Genomic DNA, 26,901 nt, shown 5'->3' with positions numbered 1-26,901 from the left:
CAACCCCTCTTTTTTCAAAAATAAACTTTATTTTTCCATTTTGACAGTAATTACCTCTTTTTTTATTTTTATTTATTTATTTTTTTTTTTGCTACATTCGAAGTAAATTTTACTACGTTCAGAAAACATATTTGTAAAAAATTAGTAAAATTTACTTCGAGCGTAGCAAAATTTACTCCGAAAATTATAAAAGTTACCCGAAATGCGCAAAAGTTTCTGACAGTTTAGGTTTTAGTGTAAAAGTAGTAAAAGTTACTTTATATTGTTCTCCGTGTGGGTTTTCAGTAAAATGAATAAAAAGTATTTCAAAAGTTGATTTTATTTTCTTAAAAACTTGAATTTTAAAAGTGGGACAACAATAGGTTCATTGTTGTCCCACTTTTATTAATGTATTATATTATCTATTAATTATATTAATTAATGATAATAATAATACATAACTTATTGGAAAAAATCTCAGCTTTCCAATGAAAATGATAAAAAAAAAGTCAGTTTTTGTGAAAATTGAAAAATAAGATTTATTACTAAAAAAGGGGGTTACATTTTTTTTTTGAAAGAGTTTTTGAATTTAAAAGTACACAAAAAATTCTTTAAAATCCACGTATAATTGCTCTTATTTATTTTTCTCAATTTGATAAAAACAATTTTTATCGCAAATTTTTCTTGCATTCCCATTGCAATTTTTACATAAATATTTGCATAATCAGAATAGATTTTCTCTTTGAAGAAATGTAACGTATTTAAAGTATATGTAGTTGTTTGCAAAATTATTACCGGTTATTGTTGTTGTTGTTGTTCTTGTTCCTTATACCACGATGATTGTAGATTTAGTAATACTGCTCATTTCGAGTTCTGTGCGTTTATAACCCCTCCGTTAAAAATTGCAAAACTGCGTCGTGAACGCAAAATGCGGCGGCATATCGCGTGAACACACCCGCCTTTTTCTCTTTCCAAAGAGAAATACGTATATTGGTTCTAAACCGAACTCAACTTACGTGTGGCTCTTCGCAAAAGGTTCGTTATTAAAAGCGAAACCGGCAATTTGTCCCTTCACCCTTAGAGTGCCAGTGAGACGTAAATTTGTATGCAGATTTCAAAAAAAAAAAAAAAAAAAAAAAAAAATTTCTACATTTCCGCTATTTTTCCTCGTATATTCTATTGTATAGCAAAATATTTTCAAATCATGATCGAATTATTCAGGTTCAAATTGGTTTTCTTTTTTGCAAAATGATGAATATGGTTTGAAATTAATATAAATAAACAAAAAAAAGGTTATTCTTGAGGGGCTTGTCCGTATTTACGATAAATAAAAAAATTAATGAAATAACGAACAAATAAATAATATATAGGGGAACGTAGTCAGGGTTGGACCACCTAAATTAATTTTTTTTTTTTAATTTTTAAGCGATGTTCAAAAGGTGGTCCAACCCTGACTATGTTCCTCTTTATATAATATAACAATAAAATATTAATTTTTCAAAAAGCAAATGTTAAAATTGGTTGAATTAATTTATACCAACGAAGGGACATGTTCCATTTATATTTGTAACTAAATAAATAAATAAGTTTTTAAAGTTATGGAATATAAAGTATCAAAACTTGTTGATTGGCAAAATTGATAAAATCTTTTTTTTTTTATTTTGAATTTGGGGGAAAAAAATGTTTATATTTTACGTAAGTTTTTTTAAAAGCGACAAAGCTTACGTATAGGAGCGTACAGAAGTAGGTGCTCGGACAGCCTAAAGGGATTAAGTCTGGCTCATCGAACCGAGAAAAGAGAGGAAAGAGTCGAGAGATGAACGGATGAAGAGTAAGCCTTTGCCTAAAATTCATCGTCTGCTAGCCACTTTACTCAACTTACATTCCCTTTTTCTCGGATGCGATGAAGTAAGAATCCGAAGGAGAAAAAAAAATCTCTACTTTTTTTTCCTGCACCAATGCCTCTTAATCGTATATATATATACATACAACAAATCAATCTCTATATAATAAAGAAGAAATTACTCGGAAAAAAAAATTTTTTTTCCAACCCTTAAATTAAATCAATTAAATCAATTAAATCACTGGAAAATTGTAACTATTTCTAATATTATAATTCGGAATAAAATTATTATTAATCTCAAGGGAATATTTCCTACTATTAGGATTCTTTTTTGTAACAAAGACAAACACCGACACAGTTTTCTTTAAAGTATAAAATTGATACTAAAGTACCTACATCAACTTGACGCCGAAAATTTGGATCAATTTTTGATTTAATCCACATTTTTGGTATCAATTCGTTGAAATTTGATACTTTTAAGTTAACAGTGAAAAGATACTAATATTTAATATGATGATAACTGCAAAAAAAAAAAAAAAAAATTAAGAACTATTTTCAAAAAATAGAATTACTCAATCAAATTATAATTAGCAGAAGCTTGAAGTGGATAATTAATATCTGTTTAAAAGACGATTTCGTTATGCTTCATGGAAGATATAAAATTGCAGTATAAAGATCGTTTTATACTCTGTACCAGAGGGCTAAATTAGTATTTCATAGTTGATTAAGTCGTAACGTATATATACATATTAATAAATTAATATATCAGTTAAAGGCGGTTAAATATTTTTTTTCCATAAAAATCATTTCTTTTTTCTTCATACAAAAAAATACATGATTGAATTTACTTAAGGAAGTTGTAAATTTAAAATCTTCTTCTTGGCCAAAAAAGTAAATAAAAAAAAAATTGGAAATTAATTAAAATTTCATGTGTTATCTTTCCGCGAGGAAATTCAAACATTTTTTTTTCTTATTAAAATCTTTTTTTTTCATATATATATATATTAATATTATCCTAATCATCATTAAATATTTTATAAGGATTATTAACAAGATTTACTGCGATCAACCTTGTACAAAATTTTTAATCTCATTGTATATACAATTTAATATTTACAACTTTATTTACTCTCAAGGTAAAGAAGCTTAAAGTTCAATTTTATCAATTACGATGTTTAATTATAGTTTATCGATAATTATGTCAAATTCCCTTTTTCTTCATATTTTTATTTTCAAAATAACAACATTATTATTTTAAGATATAAAAAAAATCTTTTCATTCAAATAAACGATTATTTGTTTATTATTATCAAATATACTTTCTAAAATTATTTATTAGTTGACGATTACTAATTATTAGTATAAATAAATAACTACAAAAATAGTCAAATTTCACTAAATGAATTAGTTATTATCATCTAAAATTTTGGGAAATTTTAATGAAATTGTAGATATTGAAAATAATTAAATTTCGACAAATTTTTGAAATTAAATAAATTTTTTACGAATTATTCCGTTAAAAGTTCTTTTTAAAAATAATTAAATTGTTACGAAGAATTTAATTACAATTGGTGAAAATAATTAAATACTTTCAAGAAATTTAATTTAAAATGTTCTGAAAATAATAATTACATTCGAATAAACAAATTATATTAAAAAAATTTTTTTAATTAATTGCATTGCTTTAAAGAATTTTAATAAATTTTTTGAGAATAATTGTATTTTTCGAGGAATTCATTTTAAATTTTTTATTAAAAATAATTAAATTTTTGAAACGAATTTTATTAAAATTTTTAAAAACAATTAAATTCTCGAGAAGAATTTTATTATTTATAAAAATATTTTAATTTATGAGAAGAATTTTATAATTTATAAAAATAATTAAATTCTTTCGAAGAAGTTTAGAAAAATTTTTTTAAATAATTAATTTTGAATTTTATAAATTTTTCTTTTCAGTAATTGCATTATTTTGGGAAATTTTATTCAAATAGTAGATATTAAAAATAATTAAATTTCGACAAATTTTTTAAATTAAATAAATTTTTTACGAATTATTCTATCAAAAGTACTTTTTAAAAATAATTAAATTGTTACGAAAAATTGAATTACAATTGGTGAAAATAATTAAATTCATTCAAGAAATTTAATTTAAAATGTTCTGAAAATAATAATTAAATTTTAATAAACAAATTATATTAAAATTTTTCAATTAATTGAATTCTTTTGAGAAATTTTTTATTAAAATAGTAGATATTGAAAATAATTGATTTCCGAAAAAATTTTTGAAAATAATTATAAATTGTTTGAAAAAATTTTGTTTTGAAAACTTTTAAATTGTTTCTAAGAATTTTATTAAAACTTTGGAGAATAATTTTTTTAATTCCCATTATTAGTGAATTTAAAGTAGTGCATATTAAAAAAAAAAAAAAGAAAAAAGTAGTTTTAGTGTCAGAAATCTAAAAAAACGAGTCCAAATATTAGCGGAATTTAAAATGTTAATTTTAAAATCACAGTATTTCAATTATTTACATAAATAATAAGATTCTACACAAAAATTCAATTATTTTCATAAATAAAAGAATTCTTCACAAAAATTCTATTATTTTTATAAATAAAAAAATTTCTAGAAAAATCTCAATTATTATGTAAAATTTTTAAAACAATTATTCCAAGAAATACAATTATTATCAACAATTTCAATAAAATTCTTAACAAAAATTCAATTATTTTGTTTCAATATATAATTCCATTTAAATTACTCGATTAATTTAATTATTTGCAGTCATCGAAATGAGCAACTCAAAAAAAAGAACAATTTCATTAAAGGCAACCATTTGAATTTTTATATCTCAATTTTTTTTTATTGGATTTTTAATTTCTTTCGACTTTTCCACCAGGACAAAAGATTCAAAAAAATAAGTCCAAAATGAAACTATGTTTTTCCCTTTTTGGATTTCATTTACTTTGAATTTTTTGGTTTGGACTTTTTGTTCTTATTTTTATCAAATTCAAATTTACTTGAATCAAATAATTTTTAAAAATCAAATAAATTGTATTTGATACAAATAATTTCAGTATTTGAAGCAAAAGAAATTTAATTGATTTAAATAAAAATTATTCCAGTGAATATTGATTTCGTAATCATGTTCCAATGAAATATCCGAATAGAATGTGAATGGAATATTCGTCTTGCATTTGAGGAATGAGTAAATGAATCACTTAATTTTGAAAAAGTGTTTTGATATTTGAATGATTTGGAGAAAGAAAAGAGAAATGGTGAAAGAGGGAGTAGGAGGGCATATCGCGAGACAGAAATCGCGGATGCACGTGCAATAGGAGTCGCTGCTTTTGTGTCGGGGCGGTCTTGTATTGCTACATAAACACGGGAAACACAGTTTCGCGCACGAGGAATCCGGTTTTTCAAGTAATCGGGACCCCGAGCGGCCAGTCAGCCAACAACCCCGCAGCAAGCAACGCCAGCCATCGAAATGAGCGAGAGAGAGAGAGAGAGAGACAAACAGTCTCCAACTTCTTCAAGTCTTGTGAAAGTGGAGAGTCAAGTCCAATGCCTTGGGCATGTGCAAGGATCCTTTACTTCATCCGTTCTCACCGTTATCTATCCATCTCTTTCTCTCTCCTTATCTCTCTCTCTTTCTTTCTTTCTCCCTCCCTTTCTTTCCTCTTCTCTCTCTCTCTCTCTCTTTTATTTTTTTTAATGTATTTTGGTAGTGAGAGAGAGTGAAAAAGAGAAAAAAAGAGAGAAAGAGAGAGTAAAAGAGAGAAAGAGAGAGAATAAAAGAGTGAGAGAGAGAGAGAGAAAGAAAGAGTAAAAGAAAGAGAGAGAACTCTCTCCTTCCTCATTGGCGAACGTAATATTGAGACATAGGTTCTCCTTACGGCCGATAAATAGAAGCTGAACTGACCGAAGAACTCACCCAAAAGAAGTAACCAATCTTCTTCTTGAACCTTATAACGACAATAACGTACGAGAAGTTGTGTTTCGCACTACACATAACAGTCGACATGATCTGTTACTTCGTCCCTCACCTCCTCCCTCCCCCCCCCACCCTTTTATGTATTCTTTCGCATACGCAGTATTTGTTCTTCTCGAGCGCCGCCGTTTCGAGACAGTCTCATATCCTCTTGCACGAGCATCATCCAAGGGCAGTAAACCTTTTGATATATAGTCGAAGGTTTTTAGAGTTCTGTCAGCCACGCCTACAATCGGCCTTAGTATTATTTACACTCTTCGTAGTTTGTACTCAGCCATCTCGTTGCTTTCCCAAACCCACCTCCTCCTCCTCCTTTTCCCTTCCATTTCGTTTGTACTTACAGTCATTTTTATTCACTCTTCAAGTGTACTTTTCAAAGTGGAAGGAAATCACTGTGCATTAAAAATTCAACTGAATTATATTAGATGGTCAATTGTCATCAAGTTTTGAGTCTTGACAATTTCTAAATAATTTGGTCCAAATATTTTAGATCTACCATTTTGATTTTTCAAGATCCAGTATCATATTCGCAGTGAGCGACCTAAAAAAAACTCCCAAGTAGCAAGTTTCAAGCGAATCACATTCATTCGTCCACCATATTTGATCCGCCATTTTGAATTTTTAAATTCTGACATGAAATTCGTAATCAGCGACCCCGAAAACCCCCGAGAGACAAGTTTCAATCGAATTCGTCGAATTTTCAAAAACTCGGACGCCATATTTGATCCGCCATTTTGAATTTTTAAATTCCGACATAAAATTCGTAATCAGCGACCCCGAAAACCCCCGAGTGACAAGTTTCAATCGAATTCGTCGAGTTTTCAAAAACTCGGACGCCATATTAAATCCGCCATTTTGAATTTTCAAATTCCGACATGAAATTCGTAATCAGCGACCCCGAAAACCCCCGAGTGACAAGTTTCAATCGAATTTGTCGAGTTTTCAAAAATTCGTCCACCATATTGGATCCGCCATTTTGAATTTTTAAATTCTGATATCAAATTCGTAATCAGCGACTTCGAAAACCCCCGAGTGACAAGTTTGAAGCGAATTCGATAAATTTTCAAAAACTCGGACGCCATATTGGATCCGCCATTTTGATTTTTTAAATTCTGATATCAAATTCGTAATCAGCGACCTCGAAAACCCCCGAGTGACAAGTTTGAAGCGAATAACTTTCAAGCGTTCGTCACATTGAAACGAACAATTTGAATTTTTGATGCTGACATCAAATTCGTATTCAGCGACTCCAAAAATCCCTGATCAACGAATTTTAAGCAAATCCGACGAATTTTTTAAAAAGTCTTCCTCCATATTGGATCGGACATTTTGAATTTTTGAAAATTAACATCAGATTCGTTTTCAGCGACCCTTAAAACCCCCGAGTAATGATTTTCAAGCGAATTCATTGAGTTTTTAAAAAATCAGCCACCATATTGGATCCGCCATATTGAATTTTGAAAATCTAATATCAAATTCGTAATCAGCGACCCTGAAAACCTCTAAGTGACAAGTTTGAAGCGTATTTGTTGATTTTATAAAAAATCAGTCGCCATATTGGATCCGCCATTTTGAATTTTGAAAATCTAATATCAAATTCGTATTCAGGGACTCTGAAACGATCCGAGTGACAAGTTTATTTCTGTAGCTTGAAATAGGTATCAAAGAGCAAAGATATGTTTATTTCTTAAAACATTTTTTTTTATATTTATTATATTTCGAAAAAATTAATTATTAAAAAAAAAGCTAGGTTTATGAAATTCTTATGAAGAATTCAATTATTTTCAAAAATAACAAATTTTTTTTCTATAAATTCAATTTTTTGTTGAACAAAAAAGAAATTTGATAAAATTTTTCGCGATAATTCAATTATTTTCACAAATAAAAAAATTTTTCTCTGAAATTCAATTATTTTGGAAAATTTTAAAACAATTCTTAGCAACTATTCAATTATTTTCATAAATAATAAAATTTATCGCAGGATTTCAATTATTTTTAATAAAATTTTACAGGAATTGCTTAAGAAATGTAATTATTCTTATAAATTTAATATTTTCACAAGAATTCAATTATTTTCAAATATTTCAATAAAATCGTTATTTTAAATACAATTTTAATTGAATTTTTTTGATATAATTCAATTCTTCTTTTAGATTTTAAGAAAATTCTTCCCAGGAATTCAATTATTTACATAAATAATTCTTCGAAAGAATTCAATTATTAAAGATAAATAAAAACATTATTCCCAAAAATTCAATTTAAGGCAATTTAATCAAATTCTTCGTAAAATTCAATTATTTTCATAAATAATGAATTTCATCGCAGGATTTTAATTATTTTTAATACAATTTTACAGGAATTGCTTAAAAAATGTAATTATTCTTACAAATTTAAAATTTTCTCAGGAATTCAATTATTTTTAAACATTTTCATAAAATTGTTATTTTAAATACAATTTTAATTAAATTTTTTGATATAATTCAATTCTTCTTTTAGATTTTAAGAAAATTCTTCCCAGGAATTCAATTACATATTTACATAAATAATTCTTCGAAAGAATTCAATTATTAAAGATAAATAACAAAATTATTCCCGAAAATTCAATTATTTTGAGTCATTTTAATAAAATTCTTTGTAAAATTCAATTATTTTTATAAAAATTCAATTTTTTTCATGAATAAAAAAAATTTCTTAAGAATTCAATTATTTAAATTATAATTGAATTGAATTCTTAAAAATAATTTTCGAGAATTTACAGAAATATTTCTTATAAATTACTATTGAATTTCAAAAAGTTAGCGAAATTTTTGAAAATCTTAATTCTTATGAAAAAATAATAACAATTATTAAATGTTTATATCTAAACAAAAATTGATGTTTCTAATATAATTTGACATTTAAAGATATTCACAAGTAAATAAATTGAAAACGTATTTTTTTGTTTATTTATTTGAAAAATAAATTCTTTAAGGTTCAAATTTCGTCTAGAAATCAGGGAAGAACAGAAGCAAATTTTTGCGGCAACCCTAAATTAGCGTTTACAGAGAAAAATGGACGAACAGAATCAATTATACGGAACAATCGATAATATTATTGCGCAGTAAGAAAAACTCAACTTTTGACAATAATTTACTCTTTCTGGTTAATGTCAATTTAAAATGCACAAGAAAAAAAATTCCTCGAATCAATAATAAAATATACATTTTTCTTTCACAGTGTAACGAATTAGGTTCAGGGATAATATTTTTCCCAGAATCAGAAAACTGCGCGATCGTAACGATGTCTCTCTTTCTCGACACAAGACATCAAGAGTTTTTGATATCTTCATTTTACTTTTAGTGCAAGAGAAAGAAAGAAAGAAAGAAAAAGAGGGAGAGGGTATAAAAAGCGTGAAATGCGAAAATTCCCCGCGGGCCTGATTTACGGGGCCCAAAGCATTAAAGCCCATATAACAGTGTTACCAAAATGAAGAGGTTTAATGCACGCGCAGAACCAGCGGCTTTGACTCTCTCGTAAAAACAATCAACCAACACACTAAAACCTTGATTATAACTGATGAGAGAAGAGAAAAAAAACCCAAGAGATCTTCAAAAAAAAAATTCCTGTACGCAAGTCTTGTGTGCAATAAATGAAACTGAAATTTCGAGAATTCCTTGATTTTTTACAATAGTCATTTGGGGCGAATTATTGTTTCTAAAAAGTGTGCGCCTGATTGCTGATTGAGAAAAAAAGAGGAAAGACAACAAACTCTCGTCAAAAAATAACAAAAAGGTAAAATCATCCACATTGAGAAAAAAAATATATTGGCCCAATAGCGCAAATGCTAATGAATTTAATTTTTTAAATAAATAAATAAATTAATAAATAAATAATAAATAATAATAATAATAATAATAATAATAATAAATAATAATAATAATAATAATAATAATAATAATAATAATAATAATAATAATAATAATAATAATAATAATAATAATAATAATAAATAATAATAATAATAATAAATTAATAAATTAATTAATTAATTAATTAATTAATTAATTAAATAAATTAATAAATAAATAAATTCTGTATTGAATTAAGAAAATATTTCTTAAAATATAATTCATAATTTAGAACTAGAAGCATAATGTTGTCTAATGAAATATGTAAAATTGTTGAGATGTAGGGTTGACACAATTTTATACAAATATTAATTATAAGTGCTGCCATTATTTTAAATAAAATTTTGTTAATGTCAGGTATTGTCTAGTTGAAATTAATTTTTCAATAGTATATTTTTACTATTTAATTGTATTTGTATTTCATAGCAAAATATCATGCGATAAACTTACAAAAATTCCATTCCATATTCTTTATTTTCCTGACTTTTTCCTAATTTTCATCTGAAATATTTAATTCCTTCTTATCCTGCTAATAAACTGAATTCCTGCAATGAATTTTATTATTCATGAAAGAATTTAAATGTTTACAAAAATAAATTAATTTTTGCGAAGATTTTCATAAAACTAATTGATTTCTTTTGACTAATTTTATAAAAATTATTTTTTATACATTTTTTGATATTATTTGTATTTAGCAAATTTTATTTTTTTTCCAAACTAGTTTGATAATTTTTCCTTTTAAATATTTAAAATTTTTAAATTAACGAAATTCTAATTTAATGTTTGGCAGATGAAATTATATTAAAAATTAATTCATCAAAATGCTTTTCAATTAGAAATCAAAATCTAATTTTGAATCTGAAATAATTTAATTGTTGCATAGAATTTTGCTATCATTTCTTTTAAATAATTCAATTCTTCTAAAAGAATTTTGTCAAAATATTGAAAAATAGTTAAATTGCTTTGAAGAAATTTAATAATATTTCTAAAAATAATTATTGAATTCATTAGATAAATATTATTATTTATAGAAATAATTAAATTACTGAGAAGAATAAATTTTATTAAAATTTTTAAAAATAGTTCAATTCTTGAGACGAATGATTTCGAAAAAATTTATTAAAATTTTAAAAAATAATTCAATTCTTATAAAGAATTTTATCAAAACATTCTAAAAAAGTGGAATTCTTTGGAGAAATATTATTATTTATAGAAATAATTGAATTATTGAGAAGAATTAAAATTTTTGAAAATAATTGGATTTTTTTAAGAATTTTATTAAAATCTTTGAAAATAATTTGAAAATAATGAATTGGTTTCAAAATTGCGATAATAAAAGTTTTAAAATAATTCACTAAGAAAATATTCCACCTGAAACAGCTAAAAATTTTACTAAATTAGCGAAATTTTTAATTGTTCCAGTTAAAACTTTCGCTATTCTAAGTAAAGTTTTTTTCCGTGTTGAATTTTTTTAAAGAATGTTATTAAAATTTTTGAAAATAATTAAATCCTTTTGAGGAATTAAAATAAAAATGTTTTTAAAATAATTGAATTATTAATGAAGAATTTTACAAAAATATTTAAATATAATTGAATTCTTTAGGGAAATTTTATTATTTACAAAAATAATTGAATTTAAAAAAAAAAAATTATTATTTGATGAAAATAATTCAATTTTTTGCAAGAATTTTATTAAAATTTTTGAAAATAATAAAATCTTTTTGAGAAATTAGAATAAAAATGTATTGAAAATAATTGAATTCTTTAGAAAAATTTTATTATTTACAAAAATAATTGAATTTTTTTGAAGAATTTTATTAAATTTTTTAAAATAATTAATTTCTTTCGAGAAATTTTATTATTTTATGAAAATAATTGAATTTTTTAAAGATCTTTATTAAAATTTTTGTAAATAATTGAATTCTTTTGAGAAATTTTAATAAAATTTTTATTGAAAATAATTAAACTCCTGCGACGAATCTTATTAAAATTTATGAAAATAATTGAATTCATTTGAGAAATTTTATTTAAAATTGTCCTGAAAATTAAATTTCTGCGAAGAATTTCATTAAAATTTTTAAAAATAATAGAATTTGTTTGAATATTTTTTAGAAAAATTTTTCAAAATATTAATTAATTATTCAATTAGTTTAGATAACAAGTAAATTTAAAAAATTTTTAAATTTCACTAGTTTTTAAATCTTTTTAGTAAAATTGTCAAAAATAGTATTAAATAGCTTTAAAATTCGTGGTGGTTGGAAAGTATAAAGGAGGGAAATATTCAAAATTCGAGAAAAATTTAATATTTTTGTTCGGTTTCATAGTTTTATTATTAAATAGCTGAATACTATTCAGAATTTTTTTTATATAGATTCTAAAAATTTTTATATATTTTTTTAATTTTCCTGATTCCTCTCATCTCTTTTACCTTACCTGACTTTTTCCTAAATTCCCTGATTAAATGTCACCCTAAACTGTGACAACTGTTCAACTGTTCAATTGTGAGGAATTTTTTTTAACCCTCTGATATTATTTAGAATGAAGGATTTTAATCTTACTTCGTATCTCTGTTTTTGGTGTCGCTGATTATTGATTTGAAGTCAGTTTTTAAAAATTCAAAATGGCAGATCCAATATGGCGGACGATTTTTTGAAAATCTTATTTAAATATGAAAATATAGTAGAATTTGAAAATTAGAAAATGTATTTTCAATTTTTTGAGGGTTGTTAATATCGACTGTGTGAAATTTTTCAATTAAGTTAGAAAATGAAATTTTTCAATTAAGTTAGAAAAAACGAACTGAGGACAGAATTTTTCGAAACGGCCTACAAAGTATATATGAGTTTATTTCGTGGTGATAACCAACGCAACGGTACAATTGATTGGACAAGTAATATAACCTCTTTACTGAATTGCTGTCTTAAAATGAACGGATTGCGACCCGAGGAAAGTAACAAGGATGAAAATAAAATGAAGAAACGTTCGCGTTATATATATGTAGGAGAATTGCGTGTATACGTATAGACGCAGTAAAAGCTTTTGCGCGAACGTTTATGAAGTTTTTATGACGGACACTTTTTATGTCCTTTGATGCGCCATGAGTCCAACTGTTGGACGATTTTAGAGCAACGATAGAGCACACGTACGTGCTCTACTAACATTTTGTAAACCGAGCATCTGCGGGCATTGTTTATCGTTTTATGCGGTAATTAAAATAAAGAGAATGTATCTACATAAAAGTGCAAGAGAGCCTCGTTTTCTCCGCCCATTTGTATATTCACAACTTCCGGACAAAAAGATTTCAAATAGATTTATTTGTATTTTTCCACTATAGGTACAAAAATCTTTCTTCCACTGACCCACTGACCTTTTTTGGTCAAAAAAAAAAAAAAATTAAAGTGTAAAAAGTTTTCGCTTTATGAAAAAAAGAATTATTTTCTCCCAATTACTGAAGAGTAACCGGGACAAATTTTACAAACGTGCTTTTATAACGGAATGCAGAAAAAAAGTGTGAATTACAGAAAAAATAAAGTAACTCGAAGGGGTGGTTAATTCACTAGTTAATTGAGTGGTGGCTCGCGGCCGAACGGCTAATGAGTAAATTGTCGACTCTCTACTATGCCACCGCACAATTGCTGAGAGAGAGTCGTTCCCCCAAAGGGGATGAAAATTGTACAGATTTTTTGGCCAATTAGTCGAGAGCTTTAATCACAGGAAATTGCCAACACTTGCCCATGGAGTTTTCACTTTCCACCACTGCCCATCAACCTTTCGAAAAAGGTAAAAAGGGTTTTTTTTTCATAAAAGGAACCCAAAGGGTGTGGAAAATAAATGATCCCTCTTCATCTTTCGAATTATTTTTCTTTATCCCTCAACAAGTACTATTACACTTTTTTTTGTTAATATAATTACACGATTGACAGTGTATTCAGATCAGTCAAAATTTCACCTTCTACATATATTTTTCCCTTTTATGTCATATTTAACTATTAAAAATCAAATATTATTTATGGCAGTTGCTCCTTGCAACAATTATCAGAAATACTTCAACTGTATACCCAGCTCTTTTCTCTTGTCCCAGTAAAGTAAATCCCAAAGCACAAATATAGAAAGAGACATTAAATACAATTATTTCCAAAAGAAGAAAAATTTTTTTTCCAAAATAGATTTTTTGCGGTCGTCAGTCTCAAGTCCAATACACAATATATCGGATGAAATATATCTTTTTATGAGAGAAAGAGATCAATCGAACCGAAGAAACAAAATCAGGCGCCGTCTGCCCCTCGTCCCGAAGAGATAATAAAAAATCCGTGGGCATTGTACGATAAAGAAACCGGTATACCCGAAGCCATCTTTGTCTGTCGTTTCGTTCGTTCGCCTCTGCTCTGATATACAAAAGTGCCCCCATACCTGCTCACCAGGCCAAGCCAGTCGGAAGATATTAATAACAAAATATGATATAATGGGAGCATCCCCTGTGAAATACAATACAATGTTTATGCACCGGATTAACCAATGGTCGATCAAGAGAAGAAGATGAAAAATTGGCCAACAATTCCGAGTTTCAAAAGCAGATCTTTGATCCACATTCTATTTCTTGTATCATTAAAAATTTTTAAACTTTTCCCAATATTCAAATTTTTGTTGTATCTCCAGGCCAAAAATCATCGCGAATATAAAAATTCACCTTGTTATTATAGTTCTTTTTCTCATCCGACGAAATTGCAGGTGGACAGTATCGCACCGACCATAAATCGCCATCAAGGATATTCTTTATCTTTTCTGTATTCTCGGTATTCAGAACCAAATATCTTGTTGCCTGGGGTGATGATCGAAAATGGATCATGAAAAATACAGATTAGAAGGTACACTGCTTTTTATACAAAACTCCATTTTTGCAGATTAGGTTCTTTTATTTTAATCTCTTGTATATAATTATCCTGAAGATAATCTAAAAAAAAGGGTGTTTAATAAGAAATACATAATAGCGAAAACATTTCTGAGTTTTGTTTCGTTTCTTCGCTGTATATATCCGCATGGAAAGAGAAATTTCCTTTTAATAACTTGATTAAGCTGTATTATTCATTGAGATTTATCGCGAATGCCCGCACTTAACTTCAACTTTGGGTTATCTATTAAATTATGATATCACATATTAATCGAAGCACTTACATTGGATTACTCTATTTATGGTTGATTATCTGAATTAGTATGAGCACGAATGCTTTCATAACTGAAAGGGGATTATTTCACATACCTGATTCTGATACATAAACTAAATGAATTCTCCTTAACATAATCTAAAGATCATTTCGGATATGATACACTCTAGTCGCAGTACCGTTTTTTCCATAAAGATATCTGAATGTTATCGATAATTAGTTTGCAGGGTTGCAACGGAACCTGGAAACCTGAAAAACCGGGAAATGTCAGGGAATTTTATAAACCTTGAAAAAACCTGGAAAAGTCAGGGAATTTTGATCGGAATCCTGGAAAATTATTGTATTCTAAAGTTATTGTGCTTATTCTTGAAATCTAATTATTCTTAAATATTTCAAAATTAATTCAATTTTACTATAATTCAATTATTTTCATAAATAATCAAATTTTTTAAACAGATTCAATTATTTTTATAATTAATAATACTCATCGCAGAATTTCAATTATTTTTAATACAATTTTAATGGAGTTCATCAAAAAATGCAATTATTCTTAAAACTTTTATTTAAATTCGTCAAAGGAATTCAATTATTTAAGAATTTGTTGTTAAAAATCTTCGCAAGAATGTAATTATTTTCAATACAATTTTAATTAAATTTTTTGAAATAATTTAATTATTTTTAAAAGTTCTTAATAAAAATCTTCAAAACAAATCAATTCTTCTTAAAAATTTTAATTATTAAAAATTCAATTATTTCTATTTGCAAAAGTTTTGTAACAAAGTTCTTATCAAAAATTCAATTATCTTAGAAATAACAAAATACTTTCCAGAAATTCAATAATTTTCAAAAAATTCAATAAAATTCTTCTCAAGAATTCTATCATTTTACAATACAATTTCAATTAAATTATTTGAAATAATTGAATTATTTTTAAAAATTCTAAAAAGAATTCTGTAAAATAAATCAATTTTTCTTAAAAATTTTAATAAAATTATTCCAAAAATTCAATTATTTGCAAAAGTTGTAACAAAATTCGTTCCAAGAATTCAATTATCTTATAAATAACATAATTCTTTCCAGAAAATAAATAATTTTAAAAAAATTTAATAAAATTCTTCTCAAGAATTCAATCATTTTACAATACAATTTTAATTAAATTATCAGAAATAATTTAATTATTTTTAAAAGTTGTAAAAAAAATTCTGTAAAATAAATCAATTATTAAAAATTTTAATATAATGATTCCAAGAATTCAATTATTTGCAAAAGTAATAACAACATTCTTATCAAGAATTCAATTATCTTCAAAATAACAAAATTTTGTGCAAAAATTACATTATTTTCAAAAAATTTAATAAAATTCTTCGAAAGAATTCAATTATCTTCGTAATTCATAAATAATAAAATTCTTCACAGAAATTCAATTACTGTTAAAAGTTTAAGAAAATTCTCTTCAAAATTTCATTTATCTTTATAAATAATAAAATTTTTCTCCAAAATTCAATTATTTTCAAAGATGTTTCAAAAATGTTAATAAAATTTTTGTCAAAATTTCAATTATTTTAAAAGATTTTCTCAATTCAATCAAATTTTTTACAGAGATTCAATTATTTTTAATACAATTTTAATTTAATTTCGCGAAAAATGAAATTATTCTTAAAAATGTTATTAAAACTCGTCAACAGAATATTAAATACCATTTTAAAAATTTGTTGATAAAATTTTTTATGAGAGTTGAATTTTAAAAAGCATTTAATTCTTCAATACATTATTTATTTTTGTATTTAAATAATTGAATTCTCGAAGAATTTTTTTAATAAAAATTGATTTAAATATGAATTTCAGTTAAAATTTGAGATAATAATTGAAAATTCAACTCTCTAAATTTGAATTAGTAAAAATGTTTTCTAATTTGAATTAGTGACTGACTTTTTGCTTTTCAATTAGCAGATTTTACTAATAAATAGTCGTTTCTACTAATTTAATGGTAAAATTTACTAATTCAAAAGCAAAAAGTCAGTCACTAATTCCAATTATTTAGTAAACATTTTTACAAATTCAAATTTATAGAAAAAGTATTATAGCGTGAATTTTTAGAAATAATTGAATTTTGAAAAGGTTTCAAATTACAATCTTTGAATGTTTGAATTTTTCATACATTTAATTGCAAATTGTGTAGATTTAATTTTTTTTAAGTTATTTGAAGTTTTTATTCTCTAATATAATATTTGTGATTGAAGAATTTCCGAATAATCGATGAAATTTCATAAAATTGAATTGCAAACAAAAGAATTTAAAAATTTTCAAAAAAAATTTTCACAAATTATTAAAAATGAATGAATAATTAATTTAAAGAAGAATTTTAGTTAAAAATTTTTAAAAATAATAATTGAATTGTAATGATGAAAATAATTTTGAAGATGTTAGAGTAACAATATTCTTATAATGTAAAATAATGATTTTATCAGTCGGTCATTTTTAATTATTATGAAACATGAAGATATTGATTGCTCCGAGTCGAAGACTCGGAGTGATCGATTTCTTCATGTTTTATAACAATTTTTTATAAATTGTTTAATTATTCAGAAAGGTTTGAATTTGTAATTTTTGAAAATCTTAATTCTTACGGAAAAATTATAATGACTAATTATTAAATTTTGTAGCTTATAAATGTAGTTTTTGAAAACCTGGAAAAATTCCTTTTCTTAATTTGGAAAACCTGGAAAAGTCAGGGAATTTGTAATGAGCAAAACCGTGGCAACCCTGGTTTAAAAGTTGTGTCTGATAAGTTACCTGAACCTCTAAATGTTCACAGTAAATAGTAGGTTTTAGTAGATTATTATAGTAGATTATGTTTTATTTCTTAAAACATTTGTTTTAGAAAAGCAACTCTTTTGATCATTGAAACTACAATTGCGACAAACGAATATGTCATTGAATCGATAACATTTTTTTGTCAGTGCATCACTTGATGAAAGAATTACATCTAGAAATTCCGCATGTATGATATTGTTTTGAAAAGCGTGTATAGGGCAAATTTTGGGTGTTAAGGGGATGAATCGCGAAACGCGTAATCCGCACAACCACAGGGTGAAAATTCCATGAGGGTTGAAAGTTCTCGCCCGTGTAAACGAGAATACGAGACGATTTTGTCCGCGCGGTTAATCTCGAAATCCGGCGGTCACGCTGGACATTTAGAACATTAATATTGCATTAATCTTTAGCCGCAAAGTTACCTTTAATCGTATATATGTATATATAGTATAAAGTAGTCGTCGTGACCTTCCCAATCTCTCTCTATATTGTATTTATACACAATGTTATATATACTCCATGAAATCGTGAGGAATATCCAAAGAATTTTTTCAATCTCGACTTTCGCGGTGAATTCATTAATTATTTTCACCGCGCGCGCGTCAATTATGAACTTGATTTAGAAAACAGGAGGCTCTCCCGTAACCACACGATCTCGTGCCATCCTCAAGGCCGCGATATGCACATAATTAAAATTGTCCCGGATTAAAAAAAAAAGTTTCGTTATATATGAAAATGCCTAAAGACAATTTTTGTTTTTTTTTACAAATCAAATCGTTTTCTCTCGTTTTCTTCGCCTCACACTATTTTTCTATTTGAAGATGTTGACTGCAGTTAAAATATATAAATTCTTAGGTTTTTAAATATTTTTGTCATTCGCTATGATTTCTTAAATAAGTATTTAACTAATCTAACTTTAGTCAACGTTAGTGTAATGTTAGTCTAACTAACGTTAACGTTAGTCTAACGTTAGTAGCATTAGCTAACGTTAACTTTTCCACCTGGGATTTTAATAAAAAATCCCTGACTTTTCCCTGACTTGTGGCAACCCTGAAATAGTTTAGTAAATCTCAACCTATGCATATCTCAAAATAATCTCCCCTTTCGAAAGAAAATGAAATGCGCATTTGTACTAATTTTGTCCGCAACATGGCGCGGCGTCGCTCTGAGAATTACTTTTATATACGACACACGTGAAGAATGAATGTGGTTAAAGTTGCCGCCCACCGGGAAAGCAAACCTCCAATGATTAACTGACAAAATAATGTTTGGCCCCTTTATTGAAAACAGAGTCCAACAAAAACATGCGCTTATAATTTCATGCTGTCTGACGAGCGATGACGCGCGTGTGCTATGCCGCGCACATCGGGAAGCCGTGTTTACATAGTACACGGATCCCTCACTATTCTATATCCCATATACCCATTCCACTCACTCTCCTTTTCAATCCTTTTTTTTTCCCCGCCAATCGCTATTTTCTTTTTTTTTCAAACAGCTTCGTCACGCCGGTTACCAGTATATACTTCGTTGATTAGTTGATTTTCACGTCAGCGATTCTCATCCGGTTAACGAGAAAATATTCTTTTTTTTTCTTCTTTCCAAAAGACAAGATCTCAAAGAAACACACTTGGAGGAGTAAGTATATAGGAATCTCTCGAGGACGTTTACTATCTGTCTGTGCGCCATTTAACGAGACCGCGAAGACTCAACGCCAATGAGAAGATCGTTATTAACGAATCATCATTTTCAGGGTCTCTCTCTCTTTCTCTCTCTCTTTTCGTTTTAAAAAAGAGAGGAGCACAAATGACCGCAAGTTGTGTGGATTGATGACGACGCCAGTGAAATGCAACAGAAATTAACTCGCTCAGCTATATTTCAAAGCGCATGAAATATGTTCATTACCTGGCTGCTGCTAGTAATAAGTAGACTTTCTGCAAAAGCAGTAATCACAATTAATTTTAACATCCTCTTTAATTTTATACCTCCAACAACAAGTTAAGACTTAAATCGTTGATTATATTCAATTTTAAGGACATAAATGACTATTTCGCTCGGTCGGATCTCTTGATTCCTTGCGCGGTGAAATTCCATTAAAACTTCAGGGACTTGTCAACTGCCTACTGGCACTTACTTCTTTTTGGATCAAGCATTCCGATGTTTAATATTGTGGAATTCTTTATTGAACATCGTTATACTATTCCATAGCTAATCTACTTGAATTTTCTGGACAAACTGCTGGACAAAATTCTGCTTCTCAATACTAATATCAATATGGATTTTAATGTTTTTGTTTTCAAAATTGTTAGGATTATAGTACAGAATTTTTAAAAAGTGGCACATTAGGCTGATAGTGTAAACCTTCCTGAGAATTTTAAAACAGAAAACATTAAAATCAGTTGAGATTTGAGTTTTCAGTGTACAATTTTGTTCAGCAGAACCCCACATTCTTTGGTCCTAAACTATTATTGCCTTTGGTCATGATTTCCAAGATTTTGCCTAATCAGAACTAATCAGAAATTCTTAGCTCTTAGGCAAAAATTTTTAATTTTTTAATTTAAACCGTACCACCAAACAATTTTTTTTTTCGGTAGTATACGAATGTCATGGGTTGCAATTGTGATTTCGTGGGGAGTATTAGGCACAACGTAGAGGTATATATATATACGTAAATGTAACGCGATATGGCAAACCCTCTTGATTACTACCATCCGTATATATACATTGGCACACCGACACAACGTGACCCCGGCAATCAATTAATTAGAGGAATCAAACACACTTGGAGTGAGCAAATTAACTGCAATTGCACTCTCCGCTGTTGCGGCCTGCGGTGTGCGTTACTTGGTACTCGATATATGCGATCGAGCATCCAGCATGGAATTCTCATTCATAGATGACACACTACCAGTTTGTTGCCAAACCACAACATTGCGCTTTTGCCATTAATGAGTTATTTAATCAAACAGTATAAATAGACTTCAAATTTTATCCGCTTTCTCTTTGAAAATCACCGCACATCAACTGCTAAATCACTCAAAATTTGTTTACTCCAATTTTGATATGCAGCCGTGTAAATTTTCCAGTCTGTTTACTCATCGCACACGGATATTTTCAATACGGTTTTTCATACATATTTCTATTTTCAAACGATTTTTGTATTTCTATATATTTTGTCTCGCTAAGAAGCTAACGAATTATAAATTGTTTTTATAAAATCAGGGTTGCCACGGTTTTGCTCATTACTAATTCCCTGACTTTTCCAGGTTTACCAGATTATAAAACGGAATTTTTCCAGGTTTTTAAAAACTACATTTATATACGTTACACAATTTAATAATTAGTCATTATAATTTTTCCGTAAGAATTAAGATTTTCAAAAATTTCAAATTCAAACCTTTCTGAAATTAAACAATTTATAAAAAATTGTTATAAAACATGAAGAAATCGATCACTCCGAGTCTCCGACTCGGAGCAATCAATGTCTTCATGTTTTATAATAATTAAAAATGACCGACTGATAAAATCATTATTTTATATTATAAGCTACTTCTTCAAAATTATTTTCATCATTTCAATTCAATTATTATTTTTAAGAATTTTTAACTAAAATTCTTCTTTAAATTAATTATTTTTAATAATTTTTGAAGAATTTTTTTGAAAATTTTCAAATTCTTTTGTTTGCAATTCAATTTTATGAAATTTTATCGATTAATCAGAAATTCTTCAATCAAATATATATTAGAAAATAAAAACTTCAAATAACTTAAAAAAAATTAAATCTACACAATTTGCAATTAAAAGTATGAAAAATTCAAACATTCAAAGATTGTAATTTGAAACCTTTTCAAAATTCAATTATTTCTAAAAATTCACGCTATAATACTTTCTCTATAAATTGGAATTTGTAAAAATGTTTACTAAATAATTGAAATTAGTGACTGACATTTTGCTTTTGAATTAGTAAATTTTACCATTAAATTAGTAGAAACGACTATTTATTAGTAAAATCTGCTAATTGAAGAGCAAAAAATCAATTAATAATTCAAATATTAGAAAACATTTACTAATTCAAAACATTTACTAATTCAAATTTAGAGAGTTGAATATTCAATTATTAGCTAAAATTCTAACTGAAATTCATATTTAAATCAATTTTTATTAGAAAATTCTTCGAGAATTCAATTATTTAAATACAAAAATAAATAATTTATTCAAGAATTAAATGTTTTTTAAAATTCAACTCTCATAAAGAATTTTATCAACAAATTTTTAAAATGGTATTTAAAATTCTTTTGATGAATTTTAATAACATTTTTAAGAATAATTTCATTTTTCGAGAAATTAAATTAAAATTATATTAAAAATAATTGAATCTTTGTACAAAATTTGATTGAATTGAGAAAAGCTTTTAAAATAATTGAAATTTTGACAAAAATTTTATTAACATTTTTGAAAAATTTTTGAAAATAATTGAATTTTGAAGAAAAATTTTATTATTTATAAAGATAAATGAAATTTTGAAGAGAATTTTTATAAACTTTTAACCGTAATTGAATTTTTGCGAAGAATTTTTTTATTTATGAATTACGAAGATAATTGAATTCTTTCGAAGAATTTTATTAAATTTTTTGAAAATAATGTAATTTTTGCACAAAATTTTGTTATTCTGAAGATAATTGAATTCTTGATAAGAATTTTGTTATTACTTTTGCAAATAATTGAATTCTTGGAATCACTATATTAAAATTTTTTAAAATTAATTTATTTTACAGAATTTTTTTTGTAACTTTTAAAAATAATTAAATTATTTCAGATAATTTAATTCAAATTGTATTGTAAAATGTTTGAATTCTTAAGAAGAATTTTATTAAATTTTTTTAAAATTATTGAATTTCTGGAAAGAATTTTGTTATTTCTAAGATAATTGAATTCTTGATAAGAATCTTGTTACAACTTTTGCAAATAATTGAATTTTTGCAATAATTTTATTAAAATTTTTAAGAAGAATTGATTTGTTTTAAAGACTTTTATTAAAAAACTTTTAAAAATAATTAAATTATTTCAAGAAATTTAATTAAAATTGTATTGGAAATGATTACATTCTTGAGAAGATTTTTAACAACAAATTTTTAAATAATTGAATTCCTTTGACGAATTTAAATAAAAGTTTTAAGAATAATTGCATTTTTTGATGAACTCCATTAAAATTGTATTAAAAATAATTGAAATTCTGCGATGAGTATTATTAATTATAAAAATAATTGAATCTGTTTAAAAAATTTGATTATTTATGAAAATAATTGAATTATATTAAAATTGAATTAATTTTGAAATATTTAAGAATAATTAGATTTCAAGAATAAGCACACAAACTTTAGAAAACAATAATTTTCCAGGATTCCGATCAAAATTCCTTGACTTTTCCAGGTTTTTTCAAGGTTTATAAAATTCCCTGACAATTCCAGGTTTTTCAGGTTTCCAGACAACCCTGAAAATTTATCTTGATTAAAAATTCTTTTTTCATTCTTCTCTTTATAGTATGTATTACTATTTTATTATTTTATTATTTTATTATTATTATTATAATTATTATTATTTATTAATTCAATATCTTTGAAATCCATAAAATTATATAAATAAAAGATTCATTTTATTTATATAACTATTTATTATTTAAAATTTATCTTAATGGGTAAATTAATTAATGAAAATCAAATGGGTAATAAATGATTAAGATATACAGTTGATTATATTACTTTACGAAATGAAAAAGAAGATCTTGAACTGTTGTTAATTTTACGCGAACAAATATACATTCGCCTGGTGTATGCTCACGAATTTAATACCATTGGCGGGGTAAATGTTGAAACTGTGTAGGCAGTTAATTACGACCAGGCGGTAATTGTATAATTGTTTTAACGTTTGGCATATACACTATGTGCTATCGTGAACAAGCTTATTCATCTCGCTAACCACATTATTAATCAGAGTCGTTATTAATAAATTTTTCTTCAAAAAAAAAAAAAATATTTCCCCAACAAAAAATCTTGTTTGATTGAGATAAATTAACTAAAATAAAATAAACAAGATTTTTTGTGACGCGCTTCGAAGTCGACTTTTCCAAAATCACCCGCCATGTTTGATCCGCCATTTTGAATTTTACATTCCCTATAGGGAGTAGTATAATTTTTACGTTTTTTTTTATTTTTTGAAAAGGAAAATTATTTATTAGCTGTTGAGGCGCGTGGCACAATGAAAAAAGGGGGGAATTTCGGTTTTTTTTTCAATTTTGTCCGGCAGCGTGAACGCTATTTCCCATAACGCAATTAATAAACTCAATAAGCGAGATCCGATCTCGATATCAGCGCGTACATCCATTCGGTACTCGGTGTACAATGGACTATACAATAGACCATACGTTGTCGATGATACGTATCTATGTTGTCCTCTCTCTCTGTCTCTCTATTTCTCTCTCTCTCTCTTTACGAAATTAAAAGTGATGAGAAAAATAAATATCCATCGTGAGTCGGGGTAAGAAGATTGAGGGTGGATTGTTTAGTTATCGGCGCGTGTATGACATCGTTCACAATGCTTTTTGAAAATTATCGTTTACGGTTATTATATCCGTTTATAGTGCGGTATGTTTTCTTAACTAACGCGTAATTATATCGAGTGCTTTACGTTTTTCTTCGTTCATCAATTTCTTGAAGGAAGAATTTTTTTTCGACTTGTCTTTTGTCCTCTTTTTCGTTTGTTGAAGACGAAATAAATTAAAAATAATAATAATTAACGTTAGGTTTAGAAAAATAAAAGTCCTCAGAAGACTGAATAGTCTTCTGAGGACTTTTATTTTTCTAAACTTACTACCAGTGGAAAATTTTCTAGTTGTGCAGTATTGAATCATCATGAAATGAAACAAAAAAACCCCATGTGGGCTTTTCGCTTTCATTTCAATAGTAAAAGTAATAAAAAATAAAGGGAATTACTATCTTCAGCTCATTTTCGTGAAATCCATAAAGCAATTCATGGCAATTCATGGCTCGCATGTAAAGGGAGTGAAAACGGTTTGTGATCGTTGACAAAACGGACTATTCTCACGTAAAAGCCGACAAACGACATCGAGGCGACGTTCGAGGTACTATTAGTTCATGGTTTTATTAGTCCATGGTCTGGCTGACCTACGACCACCAACAGTTAATCAATGCTTTTATGAGCATTCGCGCTTGGCCAGGACCTAGTCACTACCGACCAACCCACACCGCCCACGTGCGCGCTCAAACGTACATAACTGACAAACACGTATTTCGTAGAGTGTGAATTTGTGTTTATAAATGTGCGTATACAGGATGATACAACACACATTCAAATTTAACCAAAAGTCGACTAAAGCCTGTTTCGGATTTATGTTCGCGGAACCCATTCGTTAAACGGCTGATTATGTCGCGAACAACGTCTATTACCCAACGGTAATGTCATCAATATACGTGAACGAATTGACGAGCCAATGTTTGGTAATTAAATCCCGAAGCCGATATATATATATATTCTTTTTTTTCATCCCAGATTCATTGCAATCTTCTTTCGTATTCATGGAAATTACTCTGCTTTTTTTATATTCGAAATTAATGTCGTTTTTTCGTTTTTAATCAATGACCATATGCAGACTGTATATAGTTTGTACCCACAGGGGAATTTTTGATTAAAGGCGTATTTAGATACTAAAAAATACCCCCTTAAATCCTTTTTTAAAAATATTTTTGTATCCTAACGAAGTTGTTACAACGTTTTTTTGCGATCATCAACAGTTGACACTGTAAAAAATTTGGGGATTTTTCCCTGAGGTTTCTTGTGGAATATTCCACAAATTGATGAGGAAATGTATTTTTTCTACGATTTTGTGGAATTTTCCATAAATTAGTGAAATTTTCTGCAAACTTGAAGAAAGATGATAAAATATAAAAAAAATTTTCCACAAAGTGAAGGGGAAAAGATTTTTCACTACAATTTTGTGCAAATTTTCACAAAATAGTGAAAATTTCAACAATCTAATAGGGAAATTTGTATATTTTTGTGAAATTACAAATAATTGCAGAAATTCAATTATTTTGAAAAAAATAAAGTTCTTCTTATAAAATTCAACTATGTTCAAAATATAAAAAAAATTCTCGTAAAAATCTCAATTATCTTTATAAATAACAAAATTCTTCTCCAAACCCAAAGTTCAATTATTTTCATAAATGTCAAAAAAAATTCTTGTCCTAATTTCAATTATTTTCAAAAATTTTTCGAATTTCAATAATTTTCAATATCTAGTATTTTAATAACATTTTGATGAAGTTACAGTAACAATATTCTTATAATATTCTTCAGAGTGTGAGGGACAGAAAAAGTAAATGAATGAATGAACATTCAAATTATTATAATTAATGAATTCAATTATTTTCATTAAATATTAAAATTTTTGCAGAAATTCAATTATTTTTAAAAACTTATATAATATTCTTCGCAAGAATTTAATTATTATTTTAGTAAATAATAAAATTATTCTAAACAATTCAATTATTTTCATTTAATATTAAAATTCTTCGCAGGAATTCAATTATTTGTAAAACAAATTTTAATAAAATTTCTCGAAAAAATCCATATATTTTCATAAAAAATAATGTTCTTTTAAGAAATTCAAATTACTTTCAAGTTTTTTTTTTATAAAATTCTTCGCAATAATTCAATTATTTTCAAAACAATTCTAATAAAATTTCACAAAAAAATTCATATATATTCATAAAAAATAATGTTCTTTCCAAGGAATTTAATTACTTTCAAGTATTTGTTTTTTTTTAATTCTTCGCAAGAATTCAATTATTTTTGTAAATATTAAAATACTTTGCAGATATTCAATTATTTTCAAAAACTTATATTAAATTCTTGTGAAGAATTCAATTATTTGCGTAAATAATAAAATTCTTTCAAAAAATTTGATTATTTTCATTAAATATTAAAATTCTTCAGAGGAATTCAATTATTTTCAAAACAATTTTGATTAAATTATTCTAAATAATTCAATTTTCCTATTAAATTTTCATAAAATGATTCAAGGAAATTCAATTATTTCCAAAAAAATTTAATAAAATTCATCGCAAGAATTAAATTATTTTTACAAATAATAAAATTTTCCACAGGAATTTAATTATTTACAAAAACTTAATAAAATTTATTGCAAGAAT

General features: G+C 26.3%; 1 protein-coding gene across 3 annotated transcripts in view; it reads right to left on the bottom strand.

The window, feature by feature from the left end:
- Positions 1-26,901, bottom strand: part of LOC122503861 (dachshund homolog 2-like) — a 483,446-nt gene that overhangs the window by 262,418 nt on the left and 194,127 nt on the right. The gene's annotated exons all lie outside the window — the stretch shown is intronic.

Source organism: Leptopilina heterotoma, unplaced genomic scaffold (genome assembly GCF_015476425.1).
Source record: "Leptopilina heterotoma isolate Lh14 unplaced genomic scaffold, ASM1547642v1 Lhet_270, whole genome shotgun sequence".
NCBI classification, from domain to species: domain Eukaryota; kingdom Metazoa; phylum Arthropoda; class Insecta; order Hymenoptera; family Figitidae; genus Leptopilina; species Leptopilina heterotoma.
The sequence above is the reverse complement of the archived record's forward strand: the minus strand, read 5'-3'. Positions and strand labels throughout refer to the sequence as shown.